The sequence below is a fragment of the Taudactylus pleione genome, unplaced genomic scaffold (genome assembly GCF_031769625.1).
Source record: "Taudactylus pleione unplaced genomic scaffold, aTauple2 ptg000311l, whole genome shotgun sequence".
Classification (NCBI taxonomy): Eukaryota; Metazoa; Chordata; class Amphibia; order Anura; family Myobatrachidae; genus Taudactylus; species Taudactylus pleione.
In genome coordinates, this window is record NW_028284712.1 from 416,377 (window position 1) to 432,095 (window position 15,719).

General features: G+C 35.6%; 25 non-coding genes across 25 annotated transcripts; all 25 read right to left on the reverse strand.

The window, feature by feature from the left end:
• Nucleotides 1-270: 270 nt before the first annotated feature.
• Nucleotides 271-583, reverse strand: LOC148510989 (Nuclear RNase P). The gene has a single exon (XR_015869205.1).
• A 306-nt stretch (nucleotides 584-889) lies between these two features.
• LOC148510990 (Nuclear RNase P) lies at nucleotides 890-1,200 on the reverse strand. The gene has a single exon (XR_015869188.1).
• A 307-nt stretch (nucleotides 1,201-1,507) lies between these two features.
• LOC148510991 (Nuclear RNase P) lies at nucleotides 1,508-1,820 on the reverse strand. The gene has a single exon (XR_015869247.1).
• A 306-nt stretch (nucleotides 1,821-2,126) lies between these two features.
• On the reverse strand, nucleotides 2,127-2,439 carry LOC148510992 (Nuclear RNase P). Its single transcript, XR_015869030.1, has one exon.
• Nucleotides 2,440-2,745: 306 nt separating this feature from the next.
• On the reverse strand, nucleotides 2,746-3,056 carry LOC148510993 (Nuclear RNase P). The gene has a single exon (XR_015869136.1).
• Nucleotides 3,057-3,363: 307 nt separating this feature from the next.
• Nucleotides 3,364-3,676, reverse strand: LOC148510994 (Nuclear RNase P). Its single transcript, XR_015868771.1, has one exon.
• A 306-nt stretch (nucleotides 3,677-3,982) lies between these two features.
• On the reverse strand, nucleotides 3,983-4,295 carry LOC148510995 (Nuclear RNase P). The gene has a single exon (XR_015869364.1).
• Nucleotides 4,296-4,602: 307 nt separating this feature from the next.
• Nucleotides 4,603-4,915, reverse strand: LOC148510996 (Nuclear RNase P). The gene has a single exon (XR_015868936.1).
• Nucleotides 4,916-5,221: 306 nt separating this feature from the next.
• On the reverse strand, nucleotides 5,222-5,530 carry LOC148510997 (Nuclear RNase P). The gene has a single exon (XR_015869190.1).
• A 308-nt stretch (nucleotides 5,531-5,838) lies between these two features.
• Nucleotides 5,839-6,151, reverse strand: LOC148510998 (Nuclear RNase P). The gene has a single exon (XR_015869294.1).
• Nucleotides 6,152-6,457: 306 nt separating this feature from the next.
• LOC148510999 (Nuclear RNase P) lies at nucleotides 6,458-6,770 on the reverse strand. The gene has a single exon (XR_015869286.1).
• Nucleotides 6,771-7,077: 307 nt separating this feature from the next.
• Nucleotides 7,078-7,390, reverse strand: LOC148511000 (Nuclear RNase P). The gene has a single exon (XR_015868772.1).
• Nucleotides 7,391-7,696: 306 nt separating this feature from the next.
• Nucleotides 7,697-8,009, reverse strand: LOC148511001 (Nuclear RNase P). Its single transcript, XR_015869039.1, has one exon.
• Nucleotides 8,010-8,315: 306 nt separating this feature from the next.
• LOC148511002 (Nuclear RNase P) lies at nucleotides 8,316-8,628 on the reverse strand. Its single transcript, XR_015869138.1, has one exon.
• Nucleotides 8,629-8,934: 306 nt separating this feature from the next.
• LOC148511003 (Nuclear RNase P) lies at nucleotides 8,935-9,247 on the reverse strand. The gene has a single exon (XR_015869002.1).
• A 306-nt stretch (nucleotides 9,248-9,553) lies between these two features.
• Nucleotides 9,554-9,864, reverse strand: LOC148511004 (Nuclear RNase P). The gene has a single exon (XR_015868923.1).
• A 306-nt stretch (nucleotides 9,865-10,170) lies between these two features.
• LOC148511005 (Nuclear RNase P) lies at nucleotides 10,171-10,483 on the reverse strand. Its single transcript, XR_015869366.1, has one exon.
• A 307-nt stretch (nucleotides 10,484-10,790) lies between these two features.
• LOC148511006 (Nuclear RNase P) lies at nucleotides 10,791-11,103 on the reverse strand. The gene has a single exon (XR_015868937.1).
• A 304-nt stretch (nucleotides 11,104-11,407) lies between these two features.
• LOC148511007 (Nuclear RNase P) lies at nucleotides 11,408-11,718 on the reverse strand. The gene has a single exon (XR_015868966.1).
• A 307-nt stretch (nucleotides 11,719-12,025) lies between these two features.
• LOC148511008 (Nuclear RNase P) lies at nucleotides 12,026-12,338 on the reverse strand. The gene has a single exon (XR_015869104.1).
• Nucleotides 12,339-12,644: 306 nt separating this feature from the next.
• On the reverse strand, nucleotides 12,645-12,957 carry LOC148511009 (Nuclear RNase P). The gene has a single exon (XR_015869288.1).
• A 307-nt stretch (nucleotides 12,958-13,264) lies between these two features.
• On the reverse strand, nucleotides 13,265-13,577 carry LOC148511010 (Nuclear RNase P). The gene has a single exon (XR_015869254.1).
• Nucleotides 13,578-13,883: 306 nt separating this feature from the next.
• Nucleotides 13,884-14,196, reverse strand: LOC148511011 (Nuclear RNase P). Its single transcript, XR_015868768.1, has one exon.
• Nucleotides 14,197-14,503: 307 nt separating this feature from the next.
• Nucleotides 14,504-14,816, reverse strand: LOC148511012 (Nuclear RNase P). Its single transcript, XR_015869001.1, has one exon.
• A 306-nt stretch (nucleotides 14,817-15,122) lies between these two features.
• On the reverse strand, nucleotides 15,123-15,435 carry LOC148511013 (Nuclear RNase P). Its single transcript, XR_015869264.1, has one exon.
• Nucleotides 15,436-15,719: the final 284 nt, after the last annotated feature.

Sequence of the window (15,719 nt, forward strand, 5' to 3'; positions counted from 1 at the left end):
CTCATCTTCGAAGATGTCAGAAAACTTAGAGTGACATAGGAAATTAAAAGTTTAAAAATCAAATTAACAGCCCACATCTCTATAAAATAAAGATTTGAAAACTTTCAAACTTTTAGAGTAAAAAAATGATGACCTTATAAAATATAGGTTTTAAATTGAAGAATTAAATCCGTTGAGTTTCTAACTGAATATTAAAATTTTCACTTTTCATAGATAGGGAAATAGATACATTTAGAGCAGCCTAAGATGAGGCATACATTAGCAAAATGTGGAGAAAGAGTAGTCTGAATTGATTTGGAAAGCAGCTATGTACTTCCTCTCAGCCATTGAACTTAAATTTGCCAGCCATGAGCCAATTCCAAGCTTGAGAACTTTGCATCAATAGCAGCACATGAGTTTTAGTGCATACAGTGTCTTCTGCTTTGAAGTTACAAGCTGACCAATATTGATGGGAACTCACTTGCTTCAGTCAAGAAATGCTCTGTGAGAGCAGCATGTGGCTCTAATCTCAGACCTTCCCCAAGGTTAGTTTTAGGAGCAACTACAGTACTCTGCATGTAGCCTCACCACTGAGCTTCTCTCCACATATTGAGCATTTAGTTTCAAGACTGTTTTAAAGCTCATCTTCGAAGATGTCAGAAAACTTAGAGTGACATTGGAAATTAAAAATGTAAAAATGAAATTAACAGCCCACATCTCTATAAAATAAAGATTTGAAAACTTTCAAACTTTTAGAGTAAAAAAATGATGACCTTATAAAATATAGGTTTTAAATTGAAGAATTAAATCCGTTGAGTTTCTAACTGAATATTAAAATTTTCACTTTTCATAGATAGGGAAATAGATACATTTAGAGCAGCCTAAGATGATGCATACATTAGCAAAATGTGGAGAGAGAGTAGTCTGAATTGAGTTGGAAAGCAGCTATGTACTTCCTCTCAGCCATTGAACTTAAATTTGCCAGCCATGAGCCAATTCCAAGCTTGAGAACTTTGCATCAATAGCAGCACATGAGTTTTAATGCATAGTGTCTTCTGCTTTGAAGTTACAAGCTGACCAATATTGATGGGAACTCACTTGCTTCAGTCAAGAAATGCTCTGTGAGAGCAGCATGTGGCTCTAATCTCAGACCTTCCCCAAGGTTAGTTTTAGGAGCAACTACAGTACTTTGCTTGTAGCCTCACAACTGAGCTTCTCTCCACATATTGAGCATTTAGTTTCACGACTGTTTTAAAGCTCAACTTTGAAGATGTCAGAAAACTTAGGGTGACACAGGAAATTAAAAATGTAAAAATCAAATTAACAGCCCACATCTCTATAAAATAAGGATTTGAAAACTTTCAAACGTTTAGAGTAAAAAAATGATGACCTTATAAAATATAGGTTTTAAATTGAAGTATTAAATCCAGTTGAGTTTCTAACTGTATACTCAAATTTTCACTTTTCATAGATAGGGAAATAGATACATTTAGAGCAGCCTAAGATGAGGCATACATTAGCAAAATGTGGAGAGAGAGTAGTCTGAATTGAGTTGGAAAGCAGCTATGTACTTCTTATCAGCCATTGAACTTAAATTTGCCAGCCATAAGCCAATTCCAAGCTTGAGAACTTTGCATCAATAGCAGCACATGAGTTTTAGTGCATACAGTGTCTTCTGCTTTGAAGTTACAAGCTGACCAATATTGATGGGAACTCACTTGCTTCAGTCAAGAAATGCTCTGTGAGAGCAGCATGTGGCTCTAATCTCAGACCTTCCCCAAGGTTAGTTTTAGGAGCAACTACAGTACTCTGCATGTAGCCTCACCACTGAGCTTCTCTCCACATATTGAGCATTTAGTTTCAAGACTGTTTTAAAGCTCATCTTCGAAGATGTCAGAAAACTTAGAGTGACATTGGAAATTAAAAATGTAAAAATCAAATTAACAGCCCACATCTCTATAAAATAAAGATTTGAAAACTTTCAAACTTTTAGAGTAAAAAAATTATGACCTTATAAAATATAGGTTTTAAATTGAAGAATTAAATCCGTTGAGTTTCTAACTGAATACTCAAATTTTCACTTTTCATAGATAGGGAAATAGATACATTTAGAGCAGCCTAAGATGAGGCATACATTAGCAAAATGTGGAGAGAGAGTAGTCTGAATTGAGTTGGAAAGCAGCTATGTACTTCCTCTCAGCCATTGAACTTAAATTTGCCAGCCATAAGCCAATTCCAAGCTTGAGAACTTTGCATCAATAGCAGCACATGAGTTTTAGTGCATACAGTGTCTTCTGCTTTGAAGTTACAAGCTGACCAATTTTGATGGGAACTCACTTGCTTCAGTCAAGAAATGCTCTGTGAGAGCAGCATGTGGCTCTAATCTCAGACCTTCCCCAAGGTTAGTTTTAGGAGCAACTACAGTACTCTGCATGTAGCCTCACCACTGAGCTTCTCTCCACATTTTGAGCATTTAGTTTCAAGACTGTTTTAAAGCTCAACTTCGAAGATGTCAGAAAACTTAGAGTGACACAGGAAATTAAAAATGTAAAAATCAAATTAACAGCCCACATCTCTATAAAATAAAGATTTGAAAACTTTCAAACTTTTAGAGTAAAAAAATGATGACCTAATAAAATATAGGTTTTAAATTGAAGAATTAAATCCGTTGAGTTTCTAACTGAATATTAAAATTTTCACTTTTCATAGATAGGGAAATAGATACATTTAGAGCAGCCTAAGATGATGCATACATTAGCAAAATGTGGAGAGAGAGTAGTCTGAATTGAGTTGGAAAGCAGCTATGTACTTCCTCTCAGCCATTGAACTTAAATTTGCCAGCCATGAGCCAATTCCAAGCTTGAGAACTTTGCATCAATAGCAGCACATGAGTTTTAATGCATAGTGTCTTCTGCTTTGAAGTTACAAGCTGACCAATATTGATGGGAACTCACTTGCTTCAGTCAAGAAATGCTCTGTGAGAGCAGCATGTGGCTCTAATCTCAGACCTTCCCCAAGATTAGTTTTAGGAGCAACTACAGTACTCTGCATGTAGCCTCACAACAGAGCTTCTCTCCACATATTGAGCTTTTAGCTTCAAGACTGTTTTAAAGCTCAACTTTGAAGATGTCAGAAAACTTTGGGTGACACAGGAAATTAAAAATGTAAAAATCAAATTAACAGCCCACATCTCTATAAAATAAGGATTTGAAAACTTTCAAACTTTTAGAGTAAAAAAATGATGACCTTATAAAATATAGGTTTTAAATTGAAGAATTAAATCCAGTTGAGTTTCTAACTGAATATTCAAATTTTCACTTTTCATAGATAGGGAAATAGATACATTTAGAGCAGCCATAAATGAGGCATACATTAGCAAAATGTGGAGAGAGAGTAGTCTGAATTGAGTTGGAAAGCAGCTATGTACTTCCTCTCAGCCATTGAACTTAAATTTGCCAGCCATGAGCCAATTCCAAGCTTGAGAACTTTGCATCAATAGCAGCACATGAGTTTTAGTGCATACAGTGTCTTCTGCTTTGAAGTTACAAGCTGACCAATATTGATGGGAACTCACTTGCTTCAGTCAAGAAATGCTCTGTGAGAGCAGCATGTGGCTCTAATCTCAGACCTACCCCAAGGTTAGTTTTAGGAGCAACTACAGTACGCTGCATGTAGCCTCACCACTGAGTTTCTCTCCACATATTGAGCATTTAGTTTCAAGACTGTTTTAAAGCTCATCTTCGAAGATGTCAGAAAACTTAGAGTGACATAGGAAATTAAAAGTTTAAAAATCAAATTAACAGCCCACATCTCTATAAAATAAAGATTTGAAAACTTTCAAACTTTTAGAGTAAAAAAATGATGACCTTATAAAATATAGGTTTTAAATTGAAGAATTAAATCCGTTGAGTTTCTAACTGAATATTAAAATTTTCACTTTTCATAGATAGGGAAATAGATACATTTAGAGCAGCCTAAGATGAGGCATACATTAGCAAAATGTGGAGAGAGAGTAGTCTGAATTGATTTGGAAAGCAGCTATGTACTTCCTCTCAGCCATTGAACTTAAATTTGCCAGCCATGAGCCAATTCCAAGCTTGAGAACTTTGCATCAATAGCAGCACATGAGTTTTAGTGCATACAGTGTCTTCTGCTTTGAAGTTACAAGCTGACCAATATTGATGGGAACTCACTTGCTTCAGTCAAGAAATGCTCTGTGAGAGCAGCATGTGGCTCTAATCTCAGACCCTCCCCAAGGTTAGTTTTAGGAGCAACTACAGTACTCTGCATGTAGCCTCACCCCTGAGCTTCTCTCCACATATTGAGCATTTAGTTTCAAGACTGTTTTAAAGCTCAACTTTGAAGATGTCAGAAAACTTTGGGTGACACAGGAAATTAAAAATGTAAAAATCAAATTAACAGCCCACTTCTCTATAAAATAAGGATTTGAAAACTTTCAAACTTTTAGAGTAAAAAAATGATGACCTTATAAAATATAGGTTTTAAATTGAAGAATTAAATCCAGTTGAGTTTCTAACTGAATATTCAAATTTTCACTTTTTATAGATAGGGAAATAGATACATTTAGAGCAGCCATAAATGAGGCATACATTAGCAAAATGTGGAGAGAGAGTAGTCTGAATTGAGTTGGAAAGCAGCTATGTACTTCCTCTCAGCCATTGAACTTAAATTTGCCAGCCATGAGCCAATTCCAAGCTTGAGAACTTTGCATCAATAGCAGCATATGAGTTTTAGTGCATACAGTGTCTTCTGCTTTGAAGTTACAAGCTGACCAATTTTGATGGGAACTCACTTGCTTCAGTCAAGAAATGCTCTGTGAGAGCAGCATGTGGCTCTAATCTCAGACCTTCCCCAAGGTTAGTTTTAGGAGCAACTACAGTACTCTGCATGTAGCCTCACCACTGAGCTTCTCTCCACATTTTGAGCATTTAGTTTCAAGACTGTTTTAAAGCTCAACTTCGAAGATGTCAGAAAACTTAGAGTGACACAGGAAATTAAAAATTTAAAAATCAAATTAACAGCCCACATCTCTATAAAATAAAGATTTGAAAACTTTCAAACTTTTAGAGTAAAAAAAGATGACCTTATAAAATATAGGTTTTAAATTGAAGAATTAGATCCGTTGAGTTTCTAACTGAATATTAAAATTTTAACTTTTCATAGATAGGGAAATAGATACATTTAGAGCAGCCTAAGATGATGCATACATTAGCAAAATGTGGAGAGAGAGTAGTCTGAATTGAGTTGGAAAGCAGCTATGTACTTCCTCTCAGCCATTGAACTTAAATTTGCCAGCCATGAGCCAATTCCAAGCTTGAGAACTTTGCATCAATAGCAGCACATGAGTTTTAATGCATAGTGTCTTCTGCTTTGAAGTTACAAGCTGACCAATATTGATGGGAACTCACTTGCTTCAGTCAAGAAATGCTCTGTGAGAGCAGCATGTGGCTCTAATCTCAGACCTTCCCCAAGGTTAGATTTAGGAGCAACTACAGTACTCTGCTTGTAGCCTCACAACTGAGCTTCTCTCAACATATAGAGCATTTAGTTTCACGACTGTTTTAAAGCTCAATTTTGAAGATATCAGAAAACTTAGGGTGACACGGGAAATTAAAAATGTAAAAATCAAATTAACAGCCCACATCTCTATAAAATAAGGATTTGAAAACTTTCAAACGTTTAGAGTAAAAAAATGATGACCTTATAAAATATAGGTTTTAAATTGAAGTATTAAATCCAGTTGAGTTTCTAACTGAATATTCAAATTTTCACTTTTCATAGATAGGGAAATAGATACATTTAGAGCAGCCTAAGATGAGGCATACATTAGCAAAATGTGGAGAGAGAGTAGCCTGAATTGAGTTGGAAAGCAGCTATGTACTTCTTCTCAGCCATTGAACTTAAATTTGCCAGCCATAAGCCAATTCCAAGCTTGAGAACTTTGCATCAATAGCAGCACATGAGTTTTAGTGCATACAGTGTCTTCTGCTTTGAAGTTACAAGCTGACCAATATTGATGGGAACTCACTTGCTTCAGTCAAGAAATGCTCTGTGAGAGCAGCATGTGGCTCTAATCTCAGACCTTCCCCAAGGTTAGTTTTAGGAGCAACTACAGTACTCTGCATGTAGCCTCACCACTGAGCTTCTCTCCACATATTGAGCATTTAGTTTCAAGACTGTTTTAAAGCTCATCTTCGAAGATGTCAGAAAACTTAGAGTGACATTGGAAATTAAAAATTTAAAAATCAAATTAACAGCCCACATCTCTATAAAATAAAGATTTGAAAACTTTCAAACTTTTAGAGTAAAAAAATGATGACCTTATAAAATATAGGTTTTAAATTCAAGAATTAAATCCGTTGAGTTTCTAACTGAATATTAAAATTTTCACTTTTCATAGATAGGGAAATAGATACATTTAGAGCAGCCTAAGATGATGCATACATTAGCAAAATGTGGAGAGAGAGTAGTCTGAATTGATTTGGAAAGCAGCTATGTACTTCCTCTCAGCCATTGAACTTAAATTTGCCAGCCATGAGCCAATTCCAAGCTTGAGAACTTTGCATCAATAGCAGCACATGAGTTTTAGTGCATACAGTGTCTTCTGCTTTGAAGTTACAAGCTGACCAATATTGATGGGAACTCACTTGCTTCAATCAAGAAATTCTCTGTGAGAGCAGCATGTGGCTCTAATCTCAGACCTTCCCCAAGGTTAGTTTTAGGAGCAACTACAGTACTCTGCATGTAGCCTCACCCCTGAGCTTCTCTCCACATATTGAGCATTTAGTTTCAAGACTGTTTGAAAGCTCAACTTCGAAGATGTCAGAAACCTTAGGGTGACACAGGAAATTAAAAATGTAAAAATCAAATTAACAGCCCACTTCTCTATAAAATAAGGATTTGAAAACTTTCAAACTTTTAGAGTAAAAAAATGATGACCTTATAAAATATAGGTTTTAAATTGAAGAATTAAATCCAGTTGAGTTTCTAACTGAATATTCAAATTTTCACTTTTCATAGATAGGGAAATAGATACATTTAGAGCAGCCTAAGATGAGGCATACATTAGCAAAATGTGGAGAGAGAGTAGTCTGAATTGAGTTGGAAAGCAGCTATGTACTTCCTCTCAGCCATTGAACTTAAATTTGCCAGCCATGAGCCAATTCCAAGCTTGAGAACTTTGCATCAATAGCAGCACATGAGTTTTAGTGCATACAGTGTCTTCTGCTTTGAAGTTACAAGCTGACCAATATTGATGGGAACTCACTTGCTTCAGTCAAGAAATGCTCTGTGAGAGCAGCATGTGGCTCTAATCTCAGACCTTCCCCAAGGTTAGTTTTAGGAGCAACTACAGTACTCTGCATGTAGCCTCACCACTGAGCTTCTCTCCACATTTTGAGCATTTAGTTTCAAGACTGTTTTAAAGCTCAACTTCGAAGATGTCAGAAAACCTAGAGTGACACAGGAAATTAAAAATTTAAAAATCAAATTAACAGCCCACATCTCTATAAAATAAAGATTTGAAAACTCTCAAACTTTTAGAATAAAAAAATGATGACCTTATAAAATATAGGTTTTAAATTGAAGAATTAAATCCGTTGAGTTTCTAACTGAATAATAAAATTTTCACTTTTCATAGATAGGGAATTAGATACATTTAGAGCAGCCTAAGATGATGCATACATTAGCAAAATGTGGAGAGAGAGTAGTCTGAATTGAGTTGGAAAGCAGCTATGTACTTCCTCTCAGCCATTGAACTTAAATTTGCAAGCCATGAGCCAATTCCAAGCTTGAGAACTTTGCATCAATAGCAGCACATGAGTTTTAGTGCATACAGTGTCTTCTGCTTTGAAGTTACAAGCTGACCAATATTGATGGGAACTCTCTTGCTTCAGTCAAGAAATGCTCTGTGAGAGCAGCATGTGGCTCTAATCTCAGACCTTCCCCAAGGTTAGTTTTAGGAGCAACTACAGTGCTCTGCATGTAGCCTCACCACTGAGCTTCTCTCCACATATTGAGCATTTAGTTTCAAGACTGTTTTAAAGCTCATCTTCGAAGATGTCAGAAAACTTAGAGTGACATAGGAAATTAAAAGTTTAAAAATCAAATTAACAGCCCACATCTCTATAAAATAAAGATTTGAAAACTTTCAAACTTTTAGAGTAAAAAAATGATGACCTTATAAAATATAGGTTTTAAATTGAAGAATTAAATCCGTTGAGTTTCTAACTGAATATTAAAATTTTCACTTTTCATAGATAGGGAAATAGATACATTTAGAGCAGCCTAAGATGAGGCATACATTAGCAAAATGTGGAGAGAGAGTAGTCTGAATTGATTTGGAAAGCAGCTATGTACTTCCTCTCAGCCATTGAACTTAAATTTGCCAGCCATGAGCCAATTCCAAGCTTGAGAACTTTGCATCAATAGCAGCACATGAGTTTTAGTGCATACAGTGTCTTCTGCTTTGAAGTTACAAGCTGACCAATATTGATGGGAACTCACTTGCTTCAGTCAAGAAATGCTCTGTGAGAGCAGCATGTGGCTCTAATCTCAGACCTTCCCCAAGGTTAGTTTTAGGAGCAACTACAGTACTCTGCATGTAGCCTCACCACTGAGCTTCTCTCCACATATTGAGCATTTAGTTTCAAGACTGTTTTAAAGCTCATCTTCGAAGATGTCAGAAAACTTAGAGTGACATTGGAAATTAAAAATGTAAAAATGAAATTAACAGCCCACATCTCTATAAAATAAAGATTTGAAAACTTTCAAACTTTTAGAGTTAAAAAATGATGACCTTATAAAATATAGGTTTTAAATTGAAGAATTAAATCCGTTGAGTTTCTAACTGAATACTCAAATTTTCACTTTTCATAGATAGGGAAATAGATACATTTAGAGCAGCCTAAGATGAGGCATACATTAGCAAAATGTGGAGAGAGAGTAGTCTGAATTGAGTTGGAAAGCAGCTATGTACTTCCTCTCAGCCATTGAACTTAAATTTGCCAGCCATAAGCCAATTCCAAGCTTGAGAACTTTGCATCAATAGCAGCACATGAGTTTTAGTGCATACAGTGTCTTCTGCTTTGAAGTTACAAGCTGACCAATATTGATGGGAACTCACTTGCTTCAGTCAAGAAATGCTCTGTGAGAGCAGCATGTGGCTCTAATCTCAGACCTTCCCCAAGGTTAGTTTTAGGAGCAACTACAGTACTCTGCATGTAGCCTCACCACTGAGCTTCTCTCCACATTTTGAGCATTTAGTTTCAAGACTGTTTTAAAGCTCAACTTCGAAGATGTCAGAAAACTTAGAGTGACACAGGAAATTAAAAATGTAAAAATCAAATTAACAGCCCACATCTCTATAAAATAAAGATTTGAAAACTTTCAAACTTTTAGAGTAAAAAAATGATGACCTAATAAAATATAGGTTTTAAATTGAAGAATTAAATCCATTGAGTTTCTAACTGAATATTAAAATTTTCACTTTTCATAGATAGGGAAATAGATACATTTAGAGCAGCCTAAGATGATGCATACATTAGCAAAATGTGGAGAGAGAGTAGTCTGAATTGAGTTGGAAAGCAGCTATGTACTTCCTCTCAGCCATTGAACTTAAATTTGCCAGCCATGAGCCAATTCCAAGCTTGAGAACTTTGCATCAATAGCAGCACATGAGTTTTAATGCATAGTGTCTTCTGCTTTGAAGTTACAAGCTGACCAATATTGATGGGAACTCACTTGCTTCAGTCAAGAAATGCTCTGTGAGAGCAGCATGTGGCTCTAATCTCAGACCTTCCCCAAGGTTAGTTTTAGGAGCAACTACAGTACTCTGCATGTAGCCTCACCACTGAGCTTCTCTCCACATATTGAGCATTTAGTTTCAAGACTGTTTTAAAGCTCATCTTCGAAGATGTCAGAAAACTTAGAGTGACATAGGAAATTAAAAGTTTAAAAATCAAATTAACAGCCCACATCTCTATAAAATAAAGATTTGAAAACTTTCAAACTTTTAGAGTAAAAAAATGATGACCTTATAAAATATAGGTTTTAAATTCAAGAATTAAATCCGTTGAGTTTCTAACTGAATATTAAAATTTTCACTTTTCATAGATAGGGAAATAGATACATTTAGAGCAGCCTTAGATGAGGCATACATTAGCAAAATGTGGAGAGAGAGTAGTCTGAATTGATTTGGAAAGCAGCTATGTACTTCCTCTCAGCCATTGAACTTAAATTTGCCAGCCATGAGCCAATTCCAAGCTTGAGAACTTTGCATCAATAGCAGCACATGAGTTTTAGTGCATACAGTGTCTTCTGCTTTGAAGTTACAAGCTGACCAATATTGATGGGAACTCACTTGCTTCAGTCAAGAAATGCTCTGTGAGAGCAGCATGTGGCTCTAATCTCAGACCCTCCCCAAGGTTAGTTTTAGGAGCAACTACAGTACTCTGCATGTAGCCTCACCCCTGAGCTTCTCTCCACATATTGAGCATTTAGTTTCAAGACTGTTTTAAAGCTCAACTTTGAAGATGTCAGAAAACTTTGGGTGACACAGGAAATTAAAAATGTAAAAATCAAATTAACAGCCCACTTCTCTATAAAATAAGGATTTGAAAACTTTCAAACTTTTAGAGTAAAAAAATGATGACCTTATAAAATATAGGTTTTAAATTGAAGAATTAAATCCAGTTGAGTTTCTAACTGAATATTCAAATTTTCACTTTTTATAGATAGGGAAATAGATACATTTAGAGCAGCCTAAGATGAGTCATACATTAGCAAAATGTGGAGAGAGAGTAGTCTGAATTGAGTTGGAAAGCAGCTATGTACTTCCTCTCAGCCATTGAACTTAAATTTGCCAGCCATGAGCCAATTCCAAGCTTGAGAACTTTGCATCAATAGCAGCATATGAGTTTTAGTGCATACAGTGTCTTCTGCTTTGAAGTTACAAGCTGACCAATTTTGATGGGAACTCACTTGCTTCAGTCAAGAAATGCTCTGTGAGAGCAGCATGTGGCTCTAATCTCAGACCTTCCCCAAGGTTAGTTTTAGGAGCAACTACAGTACTCTGCATGTAGCCTCACCACTGAGCTTCTCTCCACATTTTGAGCATTTAGTTTCAAGACTGTTTTAAAGCTCAAATTTGAAGATGTCAGAAAACTTTGGGTGACACAGGAAATTAAAAATGTAAAATCAAATTAACAGCCCACATCTCTATAAAATAAAGATTTGAAAACTTTCAAACTTTTAGAGCAAAAAAAGATGACCTTATAAAATATAGGTTTTGAATTGAAGAATTAAATCCGTTGAGTTTCTAACTGAATATTAAAATTTTAACTTTTCATAGATAGGGAAATAGATACATTTAGAGCAGCCTAAGATGATGCATACATTAGCAAAATGTGGAGAGAGAGTAGTCTGAATTGAGTTGGAAAGCAGCTATGTACTTCCTCTCAGCCATTGAACTTAAATTTGCCAGCCATGAGCCAATTCCAAGCTTGAGAACTTTGCATCAATAGCAGCACATGAGTTTTAATGCATAGTGTCTTCTGCTTTGAAGTTACAAGCTGACCAATATTGATGGGAACTCACTTGCTTCAGTCAAGAAATGCTCTGTGAGAGCAGCATGTGGCTCTAATCTCAGACCTTCCCCAAGGTTAGTTTTAGGAGCAACTACAGTACTCTGCTTGTAGCCTCACAACTGAGCTTCTCTCCACATATAGAGCATTTAGTTTCACGACTGTTTTAAAGCTCAATTTTGAAGATGTCAGAAAACTTAGGGTGACACGGCAAATTAAAAATTTAAAAATCAAATTAACAGCCCACATCTCTATAAAATAAGGATTTGAAAACTTTCAAACGTTTAGAGTAAAAAAATGATGACCTTATAAAATATAGGTTTTAAATTGAAGTATTAAATCCAGTTGAGTTTCTAACTGAATATTCAAATTTTCACTTTTCATAGATAGGGAAATAGATACATTTAGAGCAGCCTAAGATGAGGCATACATTAGCAAAATGTGGAGAGAGAGTAGTCTGAATTGAGTTGGAAAGCAGCTATGTACTTCTTCTCAGCCATTGAACTTAAATTTGCCAGCCATAAGCCAATTCCAAGCTTGAGAACTTTGCATCAATAGCAGCACATGAGTTTTAGTGCATACAGTGTCTTCTGCTTTGAAGTTACAAGCTGACCAATATTGATGGGAACTCACTTGCTTCAGTCAAGAAATGCTCTGTGAGAGCAGCATGTGGCTCTAATCTCAGACCTTCCCCAAGGTTAGTTTTAGGAGCAACTACAGTACTCTGCATGTAGCCTCACCACTGAGCTTCTCTCCACATATTGAGCATTTAGTTTCAAGACTGTTTTAAAGCTCATCTTCGAAGATGTCAGAAAACTTAGAGTGACATTAGAAATTAAAAATTTAAAAATCAAATTAACAGCCCACATCTCTATAAAATAAAGATTTGAAAACTTTCAAACTTTTAGAGTAAAAAAATGATGACCTTATAAAATATAGGTTTTAAATTGAAGAATTAAATCCGTTGAGTTTCTAACTGAATATTAAAATTTTCACTTTTCATAGATAGGGAAATAGATACATTTAGAGCAGTCTAAGATGATGCATACATTAGCAAAATGTGGAGAGAGAGTAGTCTGAATTGATTTGGAAAGCAGCTATGTACTTCCTCTCAGCCATTGAACTTAAATTTGCCAGCCATGAGCCAATTCCAAGCTTGAGAACTTTGCATCAATAGCAGCACATGAGTTTTAGTGCATACAGTGTCTTCTGCTTTGAAGTTACAAGCTGACCAATATTGATGGGAACTCACTTGCTTCAATCAAGAAATTCTCTGTGAGAGCAGCATGTGGCTCTAATCTCAGACCTTCCCCAAGGTTAGTTTTAGGAGCAACTACAGTACTCTGCATGTAGCCTCACCCCTGAGCTTCTCTCCACATATTGAGCATTTAGTTTCAAGACTGTTTTAAAGCTCAACTTCGAAGATGTCAGAAACCTTAGGGTGACACAGGAAATTAAAAATGTAAAAATCAAATTAACAGCCCACTTCTCTATAAAATAAGGATTTGAAAACTTTCAAACTTTTAGAGTAAAAAAATGATGACCTTATAAAATATAGGTTTTAAATTGAAGAATTAAATCCAGTTGAGTTTCTAACTGAATAATAAAATTTTCACTTTTCATAGATAGGGAATTAGATACATTTAGAGCAGTCTAAGATGATGCATACATTAGCAAAATGTGGAGAGAGAGTAGTCTGAATTGAGTTGGAAAGCAGCTATGTACTTCCTCTCAGCCATTGAACTTAAATTTGCAAGCCATGAGCCAATTCCAAGCTTGAGAACTTTGCATCAATAGCAGCACATGAGTTTTAGTGCATACAGTGTCTTCTGCTTTGAAGTTACAAGCTGACCAATATTGATGGGAACTCACTTGCTTCAGTCAAGAAATGCTCTGTGAGAGCAGCATGTGGCTCTAATCTCAGACCTTCCCCAAGGTTAGTTTTAGGAGCAACTACAGTGCTCTGCATGTAGCCTCACAACTGAGCTTCTCTCCACATATTGAGCATTTAGTTTCAAGACTGTTTTAAAGCTCATCTTCGAAGATGTCAGAAAACTTAGAGTGACATAGGAAATTAAAAGTTTAAAAATCAAATTAACAGCCCACATCGCTATAAAATAAAGATTTGAAAACTTTCAAACTTTTAGAGTAAAAAAATGATGACCTTATAAAATATAGGTTTTAAATTGAAGAATTAAACCCATTGAGTTTCTAACTGAATATTAAAATTTTCACTTTTCATAGATAGGGAAATAGATACATTTAGAGCAGCCTAAGATGATGCATACATTAGCAAAATGTGGAGAGAGAGTAGTCTGAATTGATTTGGAAAGCAGCTATGTACTTCCTCTCAGCCATTGAACTTAAATTTGCCAGCCATGAGCCAATTCCAAGCTTGAGAACTTTGCATCAATAGCAGCATATGAGTTTTAGTGCATACAGTGTCTTCTGCTTTGAAGTTACAAGCTCACCAATATTGATGGGAACTCACTTGCTTCTGTCAAGAAATGCTCTGTGAGAGCAGCATGTGGCTCTAATCTCAGACCCTCCCCAAGGTTAGTTTTAGGAGCAACTACAGTACTCTGCATGTAGCCTCACCCCTGAGCTTCTCTCCACATATTGAGCATTTAGTTTCAAGACTGTTTTAAAGCTCAACTTTGAAGATGTCAGAAAACTTAGGGTGACACAGGAAATTAAAAATTTAAAAATCAAATTAACAGCCCACTTCTCTATAAAATAAGGATTTTAAAACTTTCAAACTTTTAGAGTAAAAAAATGATGACCTTATAAAATATAGGTTTTAAATTGAAGAATTAAATCCAGTTGAGTCTCTAACTGAATATTCAAATTTTCACTTTTCATAGATAGGGAAATAGATATATTTAGAGCAGCCTAAGATGAGGCATACATTAGCAAAATGTGGAGAGAGAGTAGTCTGAATTGAGTTGGAAAGCAGCTATGTACTTCCTCTCAGCCATTGAACTTAAATTTGCCAGCCATGAGCCAATTCCAAGCTTGAGAACTTTGCATCAATAGCAGCACATGAGTTTTAGTGCATACAGTGTCTTCTGCTTTGAAGTTACAAGCTGACCAATATTGATGGGAACTCACTTGCTTCAATCAAGAAATTCTCTGTGAGAGCAGCATGTGGCTCTAATCTCAGACCTTCCCCAAGGTTAGTTTTAGGAGCAACTACAGTACTCTGCATGTAGCCTCACCACTGAGCTTCTCTCCACATATTGAGCATTTAGTTTCAAGACTGTTTTAAAGCTCATCTTCGAAGATGTCAGAAAACTTAGAGTGACATTGGAAATTAAAAATTTAAAAATCAAATTAACAGCCCACATCTCTATAAAATAAAGATTTGAAAACTTTCAAACTTTTAGAGTAAAAAAATGATGACCTTATAAAATATAGGTTTTAAATTGAAGAATTAAATCCGTTGAGTTTCTAACTGAATACTCAAATTTTCACTTTTCATAGATAGGGAAATAGATACATTTAGAGCAGCCTAAGATGAGGCATACATTAGCAAAATGTGGAGATAGAGTAGTCTGAATTGAGTTGGAAAGCAGCTATGTACTTCCTCTCAGCCATTGAACTTAAATTTGCCAGCCATAAGCCAATTCCAAGCTTGAGAACTTTGCATCAATAGCAGCACATGAGTTTTAGTGCATACAGTGTCTTCTGCTTTGAAGTTACAAGCTGACCAATTTTGATGGGAACTCACTTGCTTCAGTCAAGAAATGCTCTGTGAGAGCAGCATGTGGCTCTAATCTCAGACCTTCCCCAAGGTTAGTTTTAGGAGCAACTACAGTACTCTGCATGTAGCCTCACCACTGAGCTTCTCTCCACATTTTGAGCATTTAGTTTCAAGACTGTTTTAAAGCTCAACTTCGAAGATGTCAGAAAACTTAGAGTGACACAGGAAATTAATAATGTAAAAATCAAATTAACAGCCCACATCTCTATAAAATAAAGATTTGAAAACTTTCAAACTTTTAGAGTAAAAAAATGATGACCTTATAAAATATAGGTTTTAAATTGAAGAATTAAATCCGTTGAGTTTCTAACTGAATATTAAAATTTTCACTTTTCATAGATAGGGAAATAGATACATTTAGAGCAGCCTAAGAT